The 22,402-nt window shown below is 39.8% G+C and overlaps 2 long non-coding RNA genes across 3 annotated transcripts; one reads left to right on the forward strand and one right to left on the reverse strand.

The window, feature by feature from the left end:
• Nucleotides 1–9,856: 9,856 nt before the first annotated feature.
• LOC132157674 (uncharacterized) lies at nucleotides 9,857–12,439 on the reverse strand. Of its 2 annotated transcripts, XR_009437587.1 has the most exons (5): nucleotides 12,255–12,439; nucleotides 11,649–11,867; nucleotides 11,261–11,406; nucleotides 10,372–10,547; nucleotides 9,857–10,082 (listed from the first exon to the last, which is right to left on the reverse strand). It is a non-coding gene; the product is annotated as an uncharacterized LOC132157674 (long non-coding RNA). The 2 variants fall into 2 exon arrangements; XR_009437586.1 differs by having other exon boundaries at nucleotides 9,857–10,547.
• A 439-nt stretch (nucleotides 12,440–12,878) lies between these two features.
• On the forward strand, nucleotides 12,879–13,757 carry LOC132157675 (uncharacterized). Its single transcript, XR_009437588.1, has 3 exons — nucleotides 12,879–13,240; nucleotides 13,435–13,497; nucleotides 13,590–13,757. It is a non-coding gene; the product is annotated as an uncharacterized LOC132157675 (long non-coding RNA).
• Nucleotides 13,758–22,402: the final 8,645 nt, after the last annotated feature.

A 22,402-nucleotide genomic window follows, 5' to 3' on the forward strand; every position in this document is an offset into this window, starting at 1 on the left:
GAGTTGCATCTCCATCGTGTTGCCAGATCAGTTATTATAAGTCTTTTTGGAGAACATAAAACGTATAGGTTACACAATGAAATATGCAAACTCTGGTCATGACGAATGCTATGCTATTTCATTCAGTTTGGTAGTTAACCTTTTACAAAAGGTCTGATTAAAAACATTCATAAAAGCATCAGACAAAGTTATTATTATATAGCGACACTTTTTAATGAAAGTTATTACATTAATAAGCATTGTTGCATGAATAATAAATTTATCCACACCCAACATGTAGTAAAGTATCAACAAATTGAGATAAAAGAAAATAATGTCTGATTTATTAATGTCCATCCCCTCAAAACAGACATCACAGAGAGTGTAATGAGTTGCATTGTAGGTGTTATTAATTTTTAGGTGTTAACAAACATCTTCCCATGTGATGGCATGGCACCATGACAGATTTATTGTGAAGATGAAAGCCCGCAAGAGTGTGGTAAGTTAACTTTAACTTTATACCTTTTATTCTGATTATGTTTGCAAAATATAAAGCTACATTATTTTTATAAAAAATATAGTGAGCGAACTCTGTCAAGCTTTGCTAACTGGCCTTTTCCTCCCGCAGTGCGGCTGGCAGACCAGAGGGGAGATTCCTCGTATAGTCTTTTACTTGCTTACTTTCCCAGTAAAGCAGTATTTTCCTCCCACAGCGGCACAAGCAGCCCACCTTAGACCACTGTCAGACAGGCAGTTCATGTGGACAGAGTGATTCTCTCTACAGTGTTCTACACTGGTTGCACTTCTCAATTAATCTTTTTATCTAGGTGTTCATACTTGGACAGTAGAGGCAGTCCCATACTCTTCTGAAACATCCTTCTAGCCAAGGTGTGCAGAGTGAACTCTGTGTACTTCTGAATGCATGTGGTATCACAGTAATTTTGGCTTTGAACACAATACCATCCTGCATAGTTAATTCATCCTGGAATCAGTAGTAGTGAACTATCTCACTTGGTACATTTCTTTGTTTGTTGGCCATCCTTATCTGATTGTTTTTATCAGTATCTGCACAATGTTTAAAGAGGCAGGCAGTAATAAATATTTTTATTAGGTATAAAACTGCCTTATTTTTTTAAAACTGTGCATAGCTATAGCTGATAATAAGGCCTACAATGCTAATGTATTTTAATGTTGGTATTTATGGTGGTAGTTGGAGAGCAAAATATGTGGGACTTGGTGTAAAAAGTTTGAGAACCACTGAGTAAGAACATAACACACATACAAGTTTAGCACATGACAAGATCATATGAGGAGCAATATGGGATATGGAGTCCTGAGTACAAGGGCTAGAGTCTGAGGTGGAGTGCCCTCTAATGGACTTCAGGGGTACTGCTGCTGGGGATCATGACATTTGTACACATGACAGAAATAAAGCCACACTGGTTAGTAATAAGTGAAGCTGGTGATGCTGTTTGTGGAGTTATTTAATCCTCCTCTGCTGAGATCTTGAAAGATTTAATGTGTTTTATTTCAGGCTAAAGTGTGACTGAAAGTCAGTTGTTGTTGTGTTTCTGTTCTTGCTATTTGAGTGCGTTCAAGTTAGTTTAGTCAGAACAAGATTGCGGTGTACCTTCTTTTAATAAATTACAAGAAAATACAACAGGGTTTGTTAACTCTGCTTATAGAAAATTAAGAGCAAACAATTTGCATCAGGTGTGTTTTGTGTTTACATACATTTTTTTTTTAAATACCATATTTTCTGGAGTATAATGCCGCGTTCCAGGCAACCCGTAACCCGTGTTTTTCCAACCTTCTACCCGTGAAAGTGCACTGGAACAGCAGTCAAACCCGTGACTTCCCACCCGTAGACATAGAACATAGAACATAACATAGAAATGTATCGAAGGCTGTTCTATAAACGTGCTAATGTTAGCGATGGCTAACTGTAGCTGCGTTTGATAATTAGCTAGCTATAACTTACCCATTTTTTTATATCATAAGTAACCTGCTCTGTCTAGTCTGTTGGTCCCTGTGTCCTCTTTGCTTCGTGGTTTTTCTGTACGTGAGAAAATTGATGTGTTGCATGAAAGCATGTGAAAAGAGTCAATTGCGTGTGTCTCACGGTGAATGCTTGAGAGTTGGCAGCTCTGGTTACGTTGGTTGGCGCTAGCTTGGTCAACATCAGCTGTCTGATGTTGACCAATGATGTTGACAGAATGCTGTCTGTCAAATTAATTTAATTCAAATAATGTTTATATACAACTCAATGTAATATGAACAAAACGAATATGAACATATTCACTGGTAAAGGTGAAGGGGAGTAGCTTGAAGATGTCATGTTTCAAAATCACTTGACATCACCCAACGTTCCTCTGGAGGCAAAACGTCCTCTTATAGCAGCGTTTCTCAATTCCAGTCCTCGCGCCCCACTGCTCTGCATATTTTGCACGTTTCTCTTTGTTAACACACCTGATTCAGATAATCAGCTTGTTAGTTAGTTGTTGTTAGTTGTTAATTCATAACTCCCTGCATGAACTGTTTTTCAAATGTTCATTGCTCCCTACTCTCTGAGCAGGGGAAATCTGTTGAAGTTTACCTCACATTGAAACATTCATTCACTGATTTGTGCTGTGCAGCGTCTTTAAACATGGACAACTGTGACATCATATACCTCTGTAAATCAATACAATTTAAATTCACGTCTTGCACACTTCAATGCACTTTGATTGGAACATATAGCTACGTTCACTTCGAACTGGAATCATGGCTGAATATCCTGTGATGTCCACTTCGCAGGGCACTTATGTTCGAATAGAACAAATGTCTGAAGCACTAAGAGAAACGTTCAAAATGTGCAGAGCAGTGGGGCGCGAGGACTGCAATTGAGAACCGCTGTCTTATAGGCTTCAGCTATGCTCTAGGGTTGTTGTGAAGGTAGGGGCGGAGCATAGAGACTATGCCATTTCTCGTTTGTTACTCTAGAGTAGACCAATTCACTTTATTGAGGCATACTGCCCCCATCTGGTATGGAATGTGGAGTATGACTTGATTTTTTTGCCAGATATGACAGATGGCACCTTTAAAGACAACTGAGAAAGACTGAATGCAAACAAAAAGCCCCCAAAAAGAAAATCCTATTCTGCAGATTACAAACTGCAGGTAGCTGTCTGTCTGTCTGTTATCGGCCTGCTAAAGCAAACTTAAACAAAATAATGATTATGCACCAAAACAACCCAGCTGACTTTTCTAAAATCAAACTAAAAGAGAACAGATATGCTTTGAAACTGGTTAAGAGACTATGTGAAGTAAATATTTTTACAACTAACTGCTATAAAGAAAACTTCGAGTGTGTGATGTGACTACACTTTGTGTCTTGTATGTGCTAGTTTGTTTGTACTATTATTTCCTGATTTTGTGGATATTGTGTCACTAACCTCTGGAATGAGTGTTTCGTCATTACAGTTGGGTTAAGTGAAATGACAAACTTTAAAGAAGGCGATAATTCTGAGTCAATCTGATGAAAAGACACAGATCAGCCAATATGAAAAAAACCTGCATGATTCATATATAGCAACCATATATCTTCCTTACTTTATTTGGCCAGAAATACCTTCTGTGTTACATGTATGGCATTAGTTAAAAATAAGGGAAATTACTGATATTCATATACAAATCACTTAAACGTACAGTATGGGATTTTTGGCCACCAGGGGTCACTCAATCAAAATAATAACAAAAGACGTACTTTGATGACGTCGGGAAAGAGCGTAGGCTCATGGGAGTTGTTGTTCATTGGAACACGCGCTCTGTTGCTCCCCACATTCCTCACTCATTCTAACTTAGTATTTTGACAATCACGTCTTTTCGAACGGAGAGATATATGAATTATCCTTTCAAAATCAATCAAATCCCCTATCAAATCAATATTCCATCTAGCTAGTAGTAATTTATGTTAAAAAAAAACAGGGTCGTCTTTCGTTAATTATTATAATTACGTTTATACTATGATAACGAACAAGATAGTGAACTGCATTTGAAGCTACTTTATCCAGCTAGATATAGAACAAATGTGGATTTACATTATACTATACATGAGAGCTAGTCCGTCTGCATTTTACACAAGACATCATCGTTTCACAAAATATACGGATAGATACAGTTAGCTCAATGGATGGCTGTTTATTAAAATGCATGCGAGTTCGGCATCTCTCTGTAGTTTCAGCTTGTCACGCAGCTCTCTCTATCTTGGAAATGCAACTCCAATATTTTCCCATGTCTTGTTTCTTCTCTTGTCCCAAAACCTTCTCGGGTCATTTATTTCACCCATAGGTTTGCGCTTCACAGAACGTGTAGGCAAAGCATAATCATGATCCGTAACTAAGTTATTGATTGAGGTATAAATACTAATATAAACAAAATAAATATAAAATATAATAGTCTCGATCAAGGCTAGCTACTACTTGTTCTTCTTCGTCTCTTCTTTGCTTCTGTTCACCTTTGTATTTGGCGGTTCCGCCGGGTTCCGCAGGAAGTTAGATAAACTAGAGGGATTAAAGGTTATATGACGCCATAGACGGGTGACAAAACGGAAATAAAGAAACGTGCCGTGTCTTCTAATTAAACTATAATTTTCTCCGGATTTGAAAGTTCGTGGAAACTGTTGGGATAATGTAAGTACACAACTAAAAAATATATATAACATAGATATAGTGATTTCTGCTATTTTTAAAGCAGAAAAATTACATATTGTGCCTTTAAAAATTTTATATTGAATCATATGCTAGTCTTAATAAATTCATATAGGATTTATTTACATTTTGTTTTCATTTGTTTATATGTATTTTATATAGATTTCATATTTTTTTAATAGGTCAATTGTGTGCCTGCTTTTCAAGTGTTATATTTTTCCACCTAATTCCTTATATTAGAGCCATGATATTACTATAAATATACATATAATCATACATGATTTCAGTCAATATTACATCATCTCCGAATATACTAATCATATATAATTTCAGTCAATGAATCACACAAATTTGCAATGGAACACTTTTATTTTAACTCAAAGTGACACAATCAAATTACTCCTCATGAGTAATATACAATTCCAGCTTGATAGCAAACAGAACTTTGCTCATGGAAATAACAAAACATGCAAAAAGGCAACAGCAAAATACCTAGAACTGTGAACATGCACTGTCATGGCCATCAATCATCAAAGAGCATTAAGGTTTCCGGATGTTTTTGTGTTTTTTTCTTTCCTCTAATTTCAGTAAGTATGGCATTGATGGCTGCACCAATGCTAGAGGGCACCACATGAGGCCACATTTGCAGTGTTGCTCCTGTGAGACAAATTAATAAAACGCAAAACATTGCTCTTGTTAGGAAGCAAAGTGGCCCACAGTTAATGACTACATATCAAGTTATACAACTCAACAGCAGCATGGGGGTGGTGGGTGGTTCCCCTTCTCCTTTGATTAGCACGCCTACTTCTTTTCCTCTCCTCCCTACCTGCCTCGCCAGATTATTCCTCTAAAACTAGCTAACGCTGTATGTCTTGTCCCCTGTCATTATCTTAGTTCTAGTCCTGTCTGTCTGGGGTTGCCGAGAGTGTGAGCCTAGAAGTATTGCCGCTGCTCGTCTCCTGACCTGCCGATCTCTCCCTACTGTGCTGTTGCGGAGCTGTCCACCGTACTGATTCCTCCTGGGCGGCCGGTGGTTATTTGCTTTCTCCGTTCTGAACGAGACAAGTTTTTGGTTCCAGTTTTTTCCCTTTGGGATTTTTTTGTTTTTTACAAGTATTTTCAAGCTCCTATGTTTCATCCATTAAAGACTGTATCTGCTCCACAAATTGCTCTCTCTGGTCCTCTTTCCGCACAACAGAATAATCTGGCCAGCTATGGACCCAGCAAGAGAGAATCCGATCCAGACGGCCGTCGAGATCCAGGGGGTTATGCTGGGCAAGCACGAGGAGGAACTGTCGGCCGCGAGACAGGCCGTGGAGACTCTGGCTGCACAGGTGACGGATCTCGCCAAACAGCTCCACCAGTGTTGCCTCAATCCGCCAGCCCTGTCCGGATCTATTCACCCCACGGAGCCTCGAATTAACAACCCGCCGTGCTATTCCGGTGAGCCCACCCAGTGCCGTTCGTTTCTAACCCAATGCGAGGTTGTGTTTTCCATCCAGCCATCAACCTATTCTGGCGACCGGGCAAGGATCGCCTACATTATTTCCCTTCTCTGCGGACGAGCTAGCCAGTGGGGAACGGCAGTCTGGGAGTCCAAGGCCGTGTGGATTGAGCGCTTCTCTCTCTTCAAGGAGGAAATAATCCATGTCTTCGACCGGTCTGTCTACGGGGAGGAGGCCTCCCGCCTCTTGTCTCTGTCTTTGCCAGGGTAAGCGCTCTGTTACGGACTTTTCTATCGAGTTCCGAACCTTGGCAACCTCCTGTGGATGGAATGAGCCGGCGCTGCTCGCTCGCTTTCTGGAAGGGCTCAACGGTGATGTAAGGGATGAGATTTTGTCCAGGGAGATCCCTACTCGTCTGGATTCACTGATTGACTTAGCTTTACGCATCGAGAAGCGTTTCGACCAGCGCCGCCGCGCTCGAGGTCTGGAGTCTGCTCTACTGGCTTCGCTACCCGCCGATCCCCTTCCACTCTCCTCCCCCAAACCTGAGGCCATGCAACTGGGCAGCATCCGCATATCCTCTACGGAGCGAGAGCGAAGAGTTGTCAATCGTCTCTGCATGTATTGCGCTTCACCTGCGCATTTTGTCACCGTGTGCCCGTTAAAAGCCAAAGCTCGTCAGTCAGGGGAGGGCTACTGGCGAGCGCAACCACTCTGGGCTCTCCTCCTAACTCCTGCACCACCTTCACGATCCATATTCATTGGCCTGGTTCCTCTACCTCCTGCAGGGCCCTGATTGACTCTGGGGCCGAGGGCAATTTCATGGATGAGTCATGGGCTCGCGCACAAGGTATTCCCCTGAAGGAGTTAGACGCACCCTCGGACATCCCTTTTATACAGCACAATCCCCAGATTAACTGGATAAAGGGTACCATTCTCTCTTGGAATGTTTCTTGTCATGTTGACTGTTTAACCTCTGCTATTCCTCCTGTATCCTCTGTCTCTGTTTTTCAGGAGGACCCAGGTGATTTGTCTGGGGTGCCGGAGGAGTATCACGATCTGCGGATTGTGTTCAGCCGTTCTCGGGCCGCTTCTCTCCCTCCTCACCGTCCCTATGACTGTAGCATCGACCTTCTCCCAAACACTACGCCACCTCGTGGTAGATTGTATTCCCTTTCGAGCCCCGAACGCAAAGCTCTTGAGAAGTATCTGTCGGGAGTCCCTGGACGCAGGTACCATAGTTCCCTCATCCTCTCCCGCGGGCGCTGGGTTCTTCTTCGTGGAGAAGAAGGATGGTTCTTTGTGCCCCTGCATAGACTATCAGAGCCTAAATGAAATAACTATTAAGAACCGTTATCCATTACCCCTCATGTCATCGGCCTTTGAGCTCTTGCAGGGCGCCAAATTCTTCACGAAGTTGGACCTTCGCAACGCCTATCATTGGATTCGCATAAGGGAGGGGGATGAATGGAAGACCGCGTTTAACACGCCCCTTGGGCACTTTGAATATCGCGTTCTCCCGTTCGGTCTTGTAAACGCCCCCGCTGTCTTTCAGGCGTTGGTCAATGACGTTCTTAGAGACATGCTCAATATTTTTGTTTTCATTTATCTCGATGATATTCTTATTTTCTCGCCCTCCCTCCAGGTGCACGTCCAGCAGGTTTGCCGCGTTCTTCAAAGGCTTCTCGAGAATAAACTGTTCGTCAAGGCTGAGAAATGCTGCTTCCACGTGCGCTCGTCACTTATGTGGGATCAGTCATTTCAGGGGAGGGCATTAGCATGGACCCCGCTAAGTTTAAGGCTGTTATTAATTGGCCAGTCCCTGATTCTCGTGTCGCCTTGCAGCGTTTCTTGGGGTTCGCTAATTTTTACCGACGCTTTATTTGTAACTTCAGTCAGGTCGCCATGCCTCTAACTGCCCTTACTTCTGTCAAGTCCAGTTTTGAATGGACCGAGTCCGCCCAGAATGCTTTCGACCGTCTTAAGACCCTTTTCACGTCCGCTCCCATCCTTATGACCCCCGACCCCTCCAGACAGTTCATTGTCGAGATTGACGCATCCGAGGTAGGCGTTGGAGCCATACTCTCCCAGCGATCTGCCTCCGATGGTCAGTCCTTCAGTGGGCTCACTCGTCTAAATTAGCTGCCCATCCCGGCGTTAGGGGCACCCTGGCTTCCATAGGCCAACGGTTCTGGTGGCCCTCCCGCGAACGGGATACTCGTCGTTTTGTAGCCGCCTGCACGGTGTGCGCACAGACTAAGTCTGGGAACTCCCCTCCGGCCGGCCTCCTCAGACCCCTCCCCATTCCCTCACGCCCTTGGTCCCATATCGGTCTAGATTTAATTTCGGGTCTTCCCAAATCGGCTGGTAACAACCGTTATCCTCACTGTCATCGACCGTTTCTCTAAGGCAGCCCATTTTATCCCTTTATCCAAACTCCCCTCCGCCAAAGAGACCGCCCAGATTGTCGTTGAAAATGTTTTTAAGCTACACGGTCTCCCTTCTGATGTTGTCTCTGATAGAGGTCCCTTGCAATAATGTATCTTGCAATAAGCCGGTTATCCGCATCCCACCCTGGTCTTCCCCCCCCCCCCCGTTCAGATCGAGGGATCCCCTGTCTGTAGGGTTCGTAGGTTATTGGACGTCCGCCGCCGGGGTCGGGGTCAGCAGTACTTAGTGGACTGGGAAGGATATGGTCCCGAGGAGAGAAGTTGGATCCCCTCCCGGGACGTTCTGGACCGTTCGCTTATTGATGATTTCCTCTGCTCCCGCCAGGCTTCCCCCTCGGGAGCGCCAGGAGGCGCTCGTTGAGGCGGGGGCACTGTCATGATCCTAGCTCTCTTTTTTCTTTCCCCCGCCCTTTTTCACTCAAACTCTTTCCCTCCTCCTCTCCTATTTTGCACTCACCTTTCCTCTGCTGTTAATCTCCTTCAGCTGCTCCTCATTGCGCTACTCTTTGCGCTTGGCTTCCCGCCCCTGTTTCCCCTTCTCCTTTGATTAGCACTCATACTTCTTTTCCTCTCCTCCCTACCTGCCTCGCCAGATTATTCCTCTAAAACTCGCTAATGCTGTATGTCTTGTCCCCTGTCATTATCTTAGTTCTAGTCCTGTCTGTCTGGGGTTGCCGAGAGTGTGAGCCTAGAAGTATTGCCGCTGCTCGTCTCCTGACCTGCCGATCTCTCCCTACTGTGCTGTTGCGGAGCGGTCCACCGTACTGATTCCGCCTGGGCGGCCGGTGGTTATTTGCTTTCTCCTTTCTGAACGAGACAAGTTTTTGGTTCCAGTTTTTTCCCTTTTGTTTTTTACAAGTATTTTCAAGCTCCTGTGTTTCATCCATTAAAGACTGTATCTGCTCCGCGAATTGCTCTCTCTGGTCCTCTTTCCGCACAACAGTAATATAATATGAATCTATGATATTCAATCTACATAATTAAAATTTCTGAACTGATTTGAAACTTACTGTAGATAGCATCCACTTTCATTTTGTCAAGAGCCTGACGTTGTGTCCCAGAATCCCTGGATGTTCCTCGAAGATTACTCACAAGAAGCACATCAATTGGGAACACTGCTGTCAGGAGTGTTCTTACAAAACAGGAGGTGGAGTTCGCATTCTTGGCCACCGCCCATGCCAGTCTGTCAACAAATACATTTGATCCAGGACAAATTTCCACCTGTTATAGGAAGAGTACAAAAACAATTTATTATGCCGCGTTGCCAATGGGATGCAATAATTTTATATAGATATATATTACCAAATGGTTCATTGAACAGTGCAGTATTCATTGATTAATTCAAATAGTACACTATCTGTTCTGTGGATACTTCTTTCGGTGGGTGGAGGGCTGTGGGGAGGGCTGTGCAATACTCTGTGGCAAATCCTGTCTACTTTCCAAGTCAGAGCTGACTGATGTCGTTGATGAACACTGAGACTTCAGAGCCATCTTCACTTCATTAATCAGATTTGGTAGCTCTAACAACAAAAATAAAACAAAATAAAATATGATAAAACAATTTATTATACTAATTTACCTACTCGGGTGTTTTATATACTTGATAAAAATGCAGTTACCAATAATTATTGTCATTACCAATGATTAAATTATTTGCCTCAACTTTACATACCAAGTTAAATAATGTTATTGGAACAAAACAACAGTTCAACAATAATCAACAATAATAAGTGCAGAGGACATAAGAACTACAAAACAGTGTGATAGCTGATTGCATGATTCACCACAATACTAAAATAAATGTGATACCTCTAATAAACATTCTTCTTATTTTTTCGTTGTCGTTTCTCAATTTTTTTGTTTTCCTCCTCCATTTCCTTCAGCTTCTTCTGAGTCTCTGTGAAGGTTGTGGCTTGATACTCATCAACAATCATTTGGGCAACATTTATCTGTGGTTCGGGGATCACTGTCCTTTTCCTTTGGGTCTGTCAAAGAAAAAGAAACAAGTCTAAGATTTATTTACTTAACATGATTTCAGTGCAAGTAGATAAAAAATAAAATAAAAATAGTTCTCAATATACGTATTAAGTCTGAACTGACTGAGACTAGTCCAAACATCAGTGGAAAAATCCATTCATTTTTATGAAGACATTCAATTGAGACAGAGTGGTATATCCAGCTATCATATATGAAAAGGCTATACGATGGAAGTGCCAGTCAAGATGGCATCATCAAAGTAATGCTTACTTTTACAACTACTAGGCCAAAAATGTTATTAAAAGTGTATGACAATGGAGCAGATAAGGAGATGATATGTATTCATCTTAGATATTTGTCTTACTACCTCAATAAATGTAAACAGATAGAAATAAAATAACTGTACAGTATAGGATAAGTAAGAGAATGAGAAGGGGAAGGAAGCAGATCTCAAAGAAGATTTTAATGCCAATCACATTTTGGATATAGTCAGGTTCAAAAACAAGATTATCTTAAACTTCGTTATCTTGCCTTGTACACTTCCTTTGCATAGCCTGTTTGTCACTGACAGTTTTACTGTTCTAACAATAGGACCTAGTTTTAAAAATACCAGAGACCTTTTTTTTAAGTCTGCAAACATTTCAACTCAGTCCTTAAGTATATGGTGTGTGATTATATGCTTAAAAATAATTCAGTGACAGTTGAACACAAACAGTCTTACCGGTGTATTCTCAACATCAGTTTCATCTGAATCTGTATATCTTGATGGTGGGACTGAGGCCCTTTTCTTAGGCAGTGCTTTGTTACTTTCATCAGACTCCAACCCCAGAAATTACTTAATTTTATTACTAGTATGAAATCGATTGTCTGAAAAAAGTTCAAAGTGGGAGGAGAGATCAGATTAAGGCATTTCACAGTACAGAAAACAATATTTTACATTTACTGCATGAAATTATTCCTGCACATATTATTGTCAGTGGTAGTTACAAAACTGCCATAACAATTTCATTTACACATCACAACAGTTTTGCATTATAAAATGGACCTGACACTGTAGAAAAAATTAAAAAATTAAAAAAATATATAACCCATTAGATAGGTCTACTTACAGCTCACAAACTTGACCGAGGCCATGTACACTGGCCGGCCATGTTTTGGCTTTTTCCCTTTCTGCCACTCCACAGCAGCTGAATAGTCAGTTTGTGGGTATCCATCATCATCCATCTTGGTGTCATCATATTTACGTATGGCATCAGTTTTTACCTCCCTATACATCCCACCATCCTCCCCACTGACCCACTGGATCACTGCTAACTTTCTCATCACACCTTGGAAATTAAAAGAGAGTTGCTTGTAGTCAAATTAGATTAATGCATTTAAGACTGTTCCATTATATACATGTCAGACATTAAACTGTCAAATTGATGTGTCAACTGCATGCAAGTTAGCTGCAGAGCATGTGGGAGATAATATTTTTTAAATAAAAGTAACGTAAGTTAATGTTATCGGTATAATACCAATACAACATAAACTAAAAATAAATTAATCCAGCTAACATTAGCTAAATACAGGTAGCAAGGTCTATGTCAAAGTTGTTGCAGAGAATTCATGAATAATGCTCCAGTTACTCGCTGAAAGCAAACTCTAGCAACTGTTTTCTGATAGGTTAGCATTACCAAATTCGAAAAAATACAACAAGTTAAAATTATTCCTACCTTAGGATCCTGGTTACGTTACTGCAGAAATCAACGTCTAGGCAATCTGACTGTAAATTCGGAGCTGTTGACTCAAGTCACGCAACGTACCGTTTTACCGCTTTCTGGGCGCTTCTCTAAATGAGACTTTTCATTGGATCCCGCGAAGCAATTCAAGCATCAACTAATCAGTGTATTTTATAGTCTCATTTACTAAAAATAGACTACTTTTAAATGATACTGAACACATGCGGAACAAATCCCGAAACGAAAAGTGTATTGCTTTCACAAAGCTGCCAAGAAAAAGAAAGAAAGATTCCTCATCGTACACGGACCAGGTGGAAAAAAGGTAAAATGTATAAAATAAAATAAAATAAATATAAAATATATGTAGATAAGGTTGAGAATAGGGTCGGAAATTATAAGGTGCACAAATAATAATAATTATAATAAATAAATGTAAAAAGCCCACAAAATCTACATACATCTTATTTAAATATATTATGTCGCGATTAACGTTAAATGTGAAAATTAATGAAAATTGCAAATTCGAGAAATTATATTTAAATAATCTCATCAGATAGCTTTTACGCGTTATTTTATTTTATTATTTTTTTTGCAACCCTATTACTTCTTAGATTTTTTTTTTTTTTTTTTACAATTTATATAAAATTTGTTAATATTAATAACAATTTTAAGTATTCTGATTGATTTAAATAACTGTTAAATTTAAGTATTTTACATTAATTACATTACAACATGGATGCAATTAATAAGGTGATTATCAAATTTGCCCTTACAAATGTAATAATAGCCCTGGAAACATTGCCTCATAATGGAAAAGCTGATTTCTTACCCTGGCTGAGCCAATGATCTAGACTAATGGTAAAGAAGTCTAGAGTTGTGAAGCTGTATCTGTCATAATGTTGTGTCTGAAATTGTACAGGAAAATCGAAAAATATCTACATGACTTGGAAGGGGAAACTTTCTGGAGTGACACTAATGATGTAAATCCTAAGAAAGTCCTAAGAAAATAAATCAGACATTTTACAAAGGAAACACATTTGTGGGGGTATTGTTAATTAGTGTGCTAAAAGTTTTATAGTGCCCAATTAAATTGAATGGTTTCTCATCTTTATACACCTTTAAATGGACTGTTCTGTTTTCTCTCTTTTGTATATTTACTTTTTCCCTGTCTTAGAATGATGTTTCGCACTCAACAAAGGGGACTGAAGAATCCACCCCCATAGATACAGGCCTCCAAGTAGACATTTTGGAGTAAATGGTATTAATCTATTGCTATAGGCCTGTTTTTGTTTCATTCTTATAATTGAATAATGTTGTCGCCTTTTTTAGGGCAATATACTTTTACAACCAGAAACCACAACAGAGTCACCATCCATCGAAAAACAGGTGAAAAGGTTTGTTTGTCATCCAGCTTTCAGTAGACATTTGGAAACTGAAGCTTGTCAAATGCTATTCTTTTGAATTTTATAAATTGAAGTATTGCATTCTTTTAGAATGTCACACCTCCCCAAAAGGAAAGAACAGTCACAATCACAGAACACTTAGGTGAGATTTCTTCCCTTAAAAAATATCCAGCAGTTAATACTTGAATCTGTATTTTTTAAATTACATTCTCTTTCATATTCACATTTATTAGTTAACTGTGTGCCCTCATCAAGGTAAATCCATCACAGAGGACAGGGCAGCCTAAATCCAAAGAAATACAGGCAAACATGACCTATTTCTACTTTAGTTTCTATATGTTTCGATTGCTATATTTGATATTTATAGTTAAAATTATATTAAAAAGTCTTGTTCTTTTTAGGATGACAGCCTGATGTCACATTTACCAGAGACTGCAGAAGAGGGGAATTCATCAGAAGTGCAGGTAAATAAGAAATTTATATCAAACCATACTGTATGTAATAGAGACCTGGAGAACAACAGTCACTACTATGAAGAAAATCCAGTCCTTTATTAACACCTGTCTCAGACGAATCCTAAGGGTACGCTGGCCGAACACCATCAGTAACCTGGAGCTGTGGCAGCGAACAGGACAGCAGCCTATTGAGGAAGAGATCCTCCAAAGACGCTGGAGATGGGTTGGCCATACCCTTCGCAAGCCTGCATCAAGCACAGAAAGACACGCCCTCTTTTGGAACCCACAAGGGAAAAGGAAGAGAGGCAGGCCAAGGAACAGCTGGCGCCGCGATCTGGATGCAGATGTGAAAAGGTCTGGCCACACATGGGGACAGTTAGAGAAGTTGGCCCAGGACCGGGACGACTGGAGAGCCCTTGTTCGTGGCCTATGCCCAAAGTTGGGCGGTAGGCGTAAGTAAGTAAGTATACTGTATGTAAATCAGGAATGTAATTTTGGTTTGCATTGTGTTTTACGTACATTGTCCCTTAATGTGTAGAGACAACTGAATTTGAGATGAGATGCTTAATTCAGTGCATAGCATAATGCTGTGTTGATGAAGTTAAAAATAAGAATATCAGCATTTAAATTTATTTTGTTTATTTTGGTACACACTTTGATTATGATGACTCCTATTTTGATTCTTTCCCATTTGTTACAGAATACCAACCATGCCTCTTCAGGTTCCTCAAAATGTCCATGTCACAGATGCCAGTTGGCTGAACATCCTTGCACTTTCCTTCAAGCATAATGTAACAGGGGCTTAATGGAGGACCTACTGAAGCTGTTAAGGTTATGAAGTGGGGATGGTGCAAGCATCCCACGAAGGAAGTACATGCTAGAGAAGGCTTTTAAAGATTTTGTAGACAAATCGGAATACCATCATTATTGTGGTGTTTGCAGCACTTACATCGGCCTTTCAGTGTCTAAGGACAGTGAATTAAAATGTCAGATTTGCTTATCAATACAAAATGTGAGACAAAGTTTAGAGTTGGGCCACTTTTTTATTTGTATACCTCTGAGGGATCAACTTAAATTTCTTTTGGAGAATGAACCTTTTATAAACATTTACAATGACCAAAACAGAGATAGAATAATGGATATTTCTGATGATCAATATTTCATTTGTAACCTTATAGTTACAAATGATCTGCTCTTATCATCTGATCGTGGGTGTATCTCTCTATTAGTTTTATTGGATCTTAGTGCTGCGTTTGACACAATTGACCACAAAATTCTTTTGCATAGAGTTGAACACTTTGTTGGCATCAAAGGAAGTGCATTAGCATGGTTTAAATCGTACTTATATGACCGCCATCAGTTCGTAGCAGTGAATGAAGATGTATCCTATCGATCACAAGTGCAGTATGGAGTACCTCAAGGCTCAGTACTAGGGCCGCTACTCTTCATGCTCTATATGTTACCCTTGGGAGATATCATCAGGAAACATGGTGTTAGCTTTCACTGTTATGCTGATGATACTCAACTCTATATTTCTTCGCAGCCCGGTGAAATACACCAATTTGAAAAACTAATGGATTGCTTAGTCGATATAAAAAACTGGATGACAAGTAATTTCTTACTGCTAAATTCTGAAAAAACAGAGGTGTTAATTATAGGACCTAAAAACTCCGCTTGTAATAACCTAGAACACTGTCTAAGACTTGATGGTTGCTCTGTCAATTCTTCGTCATCAGTTAGGAACCTAGGTGTGCTATTTGATCGCAATCTTTCCTTAGAAAGCCACGTTTCTAGCATTTGTAAAACTGCATTTTTCCATCTCAAAAATATATCTAAATTACGGCCTATGCTCTCAATGTCAAATGCAGAAATTTTAATCCATGCTTTTATGACCTCAAGGTTAGATTATTGTAATGCTTTATTGGGTGGTTGTTCTGCACGCTTAGTAAACAAACTACAGCTAGTCCAAAATGCAGCAGCAAGAGTTCTTACTAGAACCAGGAAGTATGACCATATTAGCCCGATCCTGTCAACACTGCACTGGCTCCCTATCAAGCATCGTATAGATTTTAAAATATTGCTTATTACCTATAAAGCCCTGAATGGTTTAGCACCTCAGTATTTGAATGAGCTCCTTTTACATTATAATCCTCTACGTCCGCTACGTTCTCAAAACTCAGGCAATTTGATAATACCTAGAATATCAAAATCAACTGTGTGCGGCAGATCCTTTTCCTATTTGGCGCCTAAACTCTGGAATAACCTACCTAACATTGTTCGGGAGGCAGACACACTCTTGCAGTTTAAATCTAGATTAAAGACCCATCTCTTTAATCTGGCATACACATAACATACTAATATGCTTTTATTATCCAAATCCGTTAAAGGATTTTTAGGCTGCATTAATTAGGTAAACCGGAACCGGAAACACTTCCCATAACACCCTATGTACTTGCTACATCATTAGAAGAATGCCATCTACTCTAATAATTGTCTGTTTCTCTCTTGTTCCGAGGTCACCGTGGCCACCAGATCCAGTCTGTGTCCAGATCAGAGGGTCACTGCAGTCACCCGGATCCAGTATGTATCCAGACCAGATGCTGGATCAGCACCTAGAAAGGACCTCTACATCCCTGAAAGACAGCGGAGACCAGGACAACTAGAGCCCCAGATACAGATCCCCTGTAAAGACCTTGTCTCAAAGGAGCACCAGGACAAGACCACAGGAAACAGATGATTCTTCTGCACAATCTGACTTTGCTGCAGCCTGGAATTGAACTACTGGCTTCGTCTGGTCAGAGGAGAACTGGCCCCCCAACTGAGCCTGGTTTCTCCCAAGGTTTTTTTCTCCATTCTGTCACCGATGGAGTTTCGGTTCCTTGCCGCTGTCGCCTCTGGCTTGCTTAGTTGGGGACACTTCATCTACAGCGATATCGTTGACTTGATTGCAAATAAATGCACAGACACTATTTAATTGAACAGAGATGACATAACTGAATTCAATAATGAACTGCCTTTAACTGTCATTTTTTCATTATTGACACTGTTTTCCTAATGAATGTTGTTCAGTTGCTTTGACGCAATGTATTTTGTTTAAAGTGCTATATAAATAAAGGTGACTTTGACTTTTGACTTTGATGGGAAGCTGTACAGATATCTGAAATCAATTAGCGATTCTTTCTTTTCCCTGTCATTTAATTGTGATGGAGTGCTTGTGTTCCAGTCATCTAAATTCAGCATCTGGCCCTTACTATGCTCTGTTAATGAAATACCCAGAGAGGAAAGAGATAAAAATGTCATACTATGTGCCTTGTGGTTTGGGTCATCTAAACCAGCGGTTCTCAATTGCAGTCCTCGCGCCCCACTGCTCTGCACATTTTGAACGTTTCTCTTAGCGCTTTAGACATTTGTTCTATTCGAACATAAGTGCCCTGCGAAGTGGTCATCACAGGATATTCAGTCATGATTCCAGTTCGAAGCGAACGTAGCTATATGTTCCAATCAAAGTGCATTGAAGTGTGCAAGACGTGAATTTAAATTATATTGATTTACAGAGGTATATGATGTCACAGTTGTCCATGTTTAAAGACGCTGCACAGCACAAATCAGTGAATGAATGTTTCGATGTGAGGTAAACTTCAACAGATTTCCCCTGCTCAGAGAGTAGGGAGCAATGAACAATTGAAAAACAGTTCATGCACGGAGTTCATTTCTAACGAGCTGATTATCTGAATCAGGTGTGTTAACAAAGAGAAACGTGCAAAATATGCAGAGCAGTGGGGCGCGAGGACTGGAATTGAGAACCGCTGATCTAAACTACTGATGAGTAGATTCCTCAAACCTTTTGTGGAGGAATGCAAAAGTCTTGGACAAACCGGACTTCAGTGGCAGGATCCAGTAGATCACTCAATCAAAACTGCAAAGGTATATGCATTATGTGCTATATGTGATGCTGTAGCACGGCCTTTACTGCAAAATTTCAAGCAATTTAATGGAGAGCATGGGTGTGGGCACTGTCTTCATCCAGGTGTTCAAATGAGAAAAAGGTAATAGGACTGTGCGAGTATATCATGGTTTGGAGGAGATGCCAGGACTTAGAGATCACAACACAACTGTGCAAATAGGTTAAATTGCCAAAAAAAAAAAAATAGCAGAGCATTTTGGGTATGAAAAGGCCATCTCCAATTGTGGACTTGCCCCATTTTGACCTGATCAATGGCATGATCCTTGATTATATGCATTGTGTGTTACTGGGGGCTTGTCGGCAAATAGCCACTTTATGCTTTGATTCCAAAAGCTACAGTCAACCATGGTATATTGGTTTGAACACTGCAAGAGTGGATGGAAATCTTTTATCAATCAAGCCTCCAAGCATTTTTTCCAGAATCCCACGCTCTATTGCTGAGCGAAGGTTTTTGAAAGCTCACGAATGGCAGAATTGGCTTTCATATTACAGTTTGCCAGTCCTGAAGGGGATACTTCCAAACAAGTATCTTTGCCACTGGGCTTTACTTGTGGAGGGTGTGAGCATTTTGCTAGGTTCAGACATAAGCCAAGAGAATATTGACCATGCTCATCAGGCTGTTGAGCTTTATGTTGAATCAGTTCAGTCTTTGTACGGCAAAGATCAGATGACCTACAATGTGCATTCACTCCTGCATTTGACTAAGAGTGTTGAGAATTTGGGTCCTCTTTGGGCCCTGTCTGCTTTCATGTTTGAGAACTATAATGGCTACTTGCTCGAGCAAGTAAAAAGCAGTAATGCAGTGCCTCAGCAGCTTTGCAAAAGGGTAGTTTGGTCTCGTGCATTGCCACGCATAGCTAAGGCCTGTTCATCTAATGATGTTTCACCTGAGATGAAATCATTCTACACAGAAATGACCTCCAGTAAACATCATGTAAGGAACTATGCTAGATATGACAGGGTGACTGCACTTGGAGTGCCAAAGATTAGGCCAGTGTCTGAAAATGATATGAATGCATTGCATGCATTGCAAGATGTACCCGAGACCTCTACTGACATGTACTGTAACAGAATAGTTGTCAATGGAGAGGTCATTCACAGCCAAACATACACCAAGACAAAGAAAAGGAACAACTCTGTTTTGATGCTGAAAGATGGCAGCATTTTCAAGGTTTCATACTTTCTCTGTGTCAGTGATGACCAACATCACCTATATGTAGTTGGTACATTTAGAAATTGTACAGTGCAGAAGCTGATTCAAGGATGTACTCTTAAAATATCATTGACCTTTATGAAGACTATACATTTTCCTACAGGATTTGAGAGAGCAGTTGACAGCAATGACATTGTGAGACCATGTGTTTACATTAATTGTGAACAGTCTGGCCCTGTTGTTTGTGAACAAATCAAAACGTATTATTGTAAATGAAAGAAGTTGAGTCAAATATGTTTGTAGAACAGTAATCTAAAATGTTAACAATTGAGGGGTTAAAAATTGGCTGGAATATATTTGACAGAAAGTCATTTTTGTAAATGTGACAAACTGTTGGTGGCGATATGCGTAAGAATCACTTTGACATTTTGGAAAGTTTTATGTTAAACAGAACTTTTGTATATAGTAAACTTAGTACTGTAATTAAGTTGTGATAAACATTGTCATAAATGAAAATGAAATCTGGTGATGTAGGATTTGAAAGGAAAACTATTATTAAATGTGAAATATGCAACTGTATCTTGTAGAATACCCTAATAAATAATTTTGTAATTAAAATGTGTGCTTGTCTGACTAGTTTAAATGTGTTTTATCTAAGGCTGAAAATCAGTATACAGTATATGACAATGATTGACTATAGGCATGGGCTCCACTTAGTACAAGATAAGACCAAGGTGATTGAAGTGCAACCTTATACTGACTGGTAAACCGCACTATGTTTTATACACGTCTCAAGAGATGTGGTGGACATTCATATTAAATTAGCATTCTTTCCCTATGTTTTTACATCATGAAAACTTATGAGGCTTTAGTCATGTGTAGGACATATATAACATATATGATTGAAAGTACATTAATATTATGCATTTTGTATATGTGGTTTTTGCAGCATATATGTCCCATACAATATTCAGTTGGAACATAAAAGAATCACGGGGGTTTTTAACAAAACTTTTCCATATGGGATGGGACGAGCTTTAAGTAGATTGGTCATCAAGCTCTGTCTGTTGGTAATTACTTTTCTCATTTATGAAGTGGATTTGAATAATTTCTGGATCAGTTTAAAGGGATACGCCACTTTTTTTTTGGAAATAGGCTCATTTTATAACTCCACCAGAGTTAAACAGTTGAGTGTTATCATTTTGGAATCCATTCAGCCGATCTCCAGGTCTGGGTGTACCACTTTTAGCATAGCTTATCATAATGAATTGAACCGGACAAGACCAAAATGAACGAAGAGTTTCAATATTTTTCCTATTTAAAACTTGACTCTTCTGTAGTTACATCGTGTACTAAAGCAGGCTGATATGGCTAGGAACTATACTCTCATTCCTGCGTAATAATCAAGAAACTTTGCTGCTGTACCATGAGTGCAGCAGGTGTAATGATATGACGCAGCGCATGCCGCCTGATAATAGGCTACCGAGCTGGGGACTATTTTCAGGTGATGCGTCATATCATTACGCCTGCTGCACCCATGGTATGGCAGCAAAGTTTCTTGATTATTACACAAGAATGATAGTGTAGTTCCTAGCCATATCCTAGCGTATATTTTCGTTATGATATTAATGTTAAATATAACGTGATACCAATGTAATTAATTACACAACGTTCGGAATAAACATTACGCTGTGCCGCGCGACACTATTTCAGACAGACCCTTTACCCCTCATTTACACTGCACACGCCAGCAGCGCATTACGGCAGCGACACGGCTACTGGAGCTGAGGTGCGTTTCCCGAACAACTATATAGCTCGCTGCTTAACTACGATAGTACGATGCATTGTTGGAGAAGTCAACTAGCTAGTCACGACTGTTTCCCGAAACTGTATGTCGCAAAGTATTGTTCAACCACGTTGGTTTATGACATCTCGCACGTGGTGGACTAATAACTTATTTTAATGAATCTTTTAGAGATCTAATTAACGCTAGATTTTGTCAGTTACAGTTACAGACATGGCATCTGAAGACCATTTCAAAATTTTCTCAGTTATTTTGCTTTATTACCAGACTCAATTTTGGGTCGTTCTTACATAGTAGAGCATGTACGCACATGCGCAGTCTTCAAAAATGGTGCTATAAATCTATAGACAAACTAAAAGATGTAAATTATATTTGTATGTATCCTAAATAAATAACATGGGTTGAACTGAATTTCAGCTTGCATATTTTGCTAAAGATAAGGATTTATTTATTCAGCTCGAGAGCTGTCGTTCCAACCACACAAGTTTGCGATGCTGTTTGCGAACATTTGTTGGAACTATGGTTTCGGGAAACACCAAATCGTTGAACTATGCTGATAACGACGGAACTTGTGACCATAGCTGGCTAACGATGCTTTCAGGAAACGCACCCCAGATTGGCAACCCATTCAAGTCAATGCTTGTGTTTACACATTGCATCCCAGAAACAGCTCTCTGCGCCGCTACGCTAAAGAACTTGTGCCAAAAGTGGAGCCAGGTCTGTTTGGAGGTTTTTTGGTTTCCAAAAATGTGTGGCGCATGTCTGTTAACTTAAGCAATACTTTAAATAAAGTAGTTTAATATTTTTCTGACTAACAAATTACTGTCACAGTAAAGGGTAGATTTAAATAAAGAAAAACAATTTAAATAAAGAAAAACAAAATTTAATTCAAGAAAAACTAAATTTCAATAAAGAAAAAACTAAATTTAAATAAAGAAAAACAAAATTTAACTGAAGCTACCTTCAATAACAGCATCACACATTTCAATTAACGAACAATTTAAATAAAATGAAATGAATCTTATATATTATTCTCTTGTATAGAATAAAACAAACTGTAATAGGCTAAAGAGAACAACGTAATTGAAAATTATAAATGCGAAATAAATTTTAGGCTGGCTAGCATAATTAGTAGCTTCAATAAACAGACCTTTACAAAGTCAAACAAATTAAAGTCTCAAAATCTCTTATATTTCGCAGTAGATTAATAATGATGGGTAAAAGACTTATACAATTTGTTTCTAATATTCTATTTTCCACGGAATACCAAAATACAAAGCTATGGCATGCACTTCTGTCCATATAAACTCCGCTGTTCTGCGCTCTAGTCAGAGATTACTCCAGGAACAATTTAGTAGGCCAA

Source organism: Carassius carassius, chromosome 15 (genome assembly GCF_963082965.1).
Source record: "Carassius carassius chromosome 15, fCarCar2.1, whole genome shotgun sequence".
Lineage (NCBI taxonomy): Eukaryota > Metazoa > Chordata > Actinopteri > Cypriniformes > Cyprinidae > Carassius > Carassius carassius.